Here is a 1,822-nt window from a genome sequence, read left to right on the forward strand (position 1 = left end):
TACATCCAGTTAATACAATGTCTCACATGCAAATCCCTTTCTAACCTGGCACCATTACTTTACATGACTGAAACACGGAGAGGAACCTTTGAAACTCCCACTCAACAGTTTAGTATATCTTATGAGTCTTAATTATTCTCATTTCCCTTAAGGATGATGCCTATGAGGAATTTTAATATTAATTAAAGTGTTTTTTTATTATCTTTGATTATTCTTTCGCCAAAATGTATTAATTGCACCTACAAAATTTGGTGCGTCAAACCATTTTACAACAACAACAACGCACTATAATCTCTTGAGAAACTCGTCCTGAGAGGACCTTTCCTGTGTGCTGGTTTTTCTACTTTCCTGTGGATCCACTTCTATCTCCCTCCATGTTGTCCCTCCACTTCCTCAGGCTAAGTATCTGTATACAACGGTGCAAACAGCTCAGTAATAAGAGTGAGGGGGCAAACTCCTCGCAGCAGCCCGAGGGGGTGAAAAACTAATACACAGAGCTGGTAGATGCTCTGTAAAATGATGCCTGCAAGTCACTGGCTGCTCTGTAGCCAAATGTTCCCAGGGACAGGTTGGGGTAGTTAAAGTAAAATTACTGCCCTAGCTGCCTGAGGGCTTCACCCCTGTGTTGTTATGTCAAGTAAAACACTTGCAATATTGGTGTTTTTATTTGCTTCATAGGATCTGAGAATCCCAGAAGAGCTGCATTGTCTGTTGAGCTGTTTGCATCATCATCAGAATGTGGATAGTGGTAAAAGAGGGTGATTAAGTGCAGTATTGATTTTGCAGGGCTCTAAAGCCACATACTGAGATATATTTTTGTAACACCAGCATGTCCTCTTTGAGTTTGCTAACCAACCTTTGTTTTTTATATTTTAAAGCTCTCATTAAATGTTTGTCCCTGTTTGCAGGGCTGCAGGGTTAATTAATCTGCTGCGCCAAATACTGTCCTACTAGCCAAAAAGCTCATTCTTCCAGAGACATTGTTGCTGTGGTCTGCTAGAGAAAGCAGAACTCTCAGATAATCTGACACTAAATTCCAAAGTACATGAACCTGGAGTTTTTCAGTTTGATTTCTGAGAAATCAGTGTTTCTCCCGTTAGTAAAAAGTGGCCAAAACAAAGAGTCTAAAAAATAAAGTTTAGTTAATTCCCTGTATTTATAGTTTCTTCTGGCTAATTGCTCTAAAATTTAGAGCCATCTGCCATGCCTAAATAAACACATTACCAGGGGCATTTCTAGGAGTTAAGCCCGAGCATCTGGGGCTGAAGTCAGGGTTTATGTACAGGGTGGGTACCTGCTGTTCTGCCTGGAACACTACTGCCAATTTCATTTTACTGCATTGTATGATACTGCAAACATTACATTTCAAGACAATTGTTCTCAACAAAATGGGCATCTGCAGAACAGCTGAGAATTCTCCTACCTATGGCACCAGTGCCACTTTCCCTTTTTTTGTTCTGGTTTTATATTTTTATTTGACTGCTATAATGTTTGGTTATTAACAAGCCTGGGGCCTATACTACAAAGCAAGTACAACATATCTAGGGTATCTTTTCGTTATCTGCCTTCACTAACTCTTAACAATAGAGATCACATAACACTGGTCAACTAAGTCAGCCCAGGGTTTCCCAATCCAGCCATAAGCGTGTTCACATGAAAGCGCCGGTGTTTAGAGCAGACCTATTGCAAACATGGACAAGTCTACTGGCTGCAGAGCGGCATATTTTACAAACGAAGAGAAAAATATAAGTTAAAACACATAATCCAGGCTGACTATGTGTGACTATAATTACATGTGTGTGTTCCATTAAATGAATGTGTT

The sequence above is a fragment of the Micropterus dolomieu genome, linkage group LG11, assembly GCF_021292245.1.
Source record: "Micropterus dolomieu isolate WLL.071019.BEF.003 ecotype Adirondacks linkage group LG11, ASM2129224v1, whole genome shotgun sequence".
Taxonomy (NCBI): Eukaryota; Metazoa; Chordata; class Actinopteri; order Centrarchiformes; family Centrarchidae; genus Micropterus; species Micropterus dolomieu.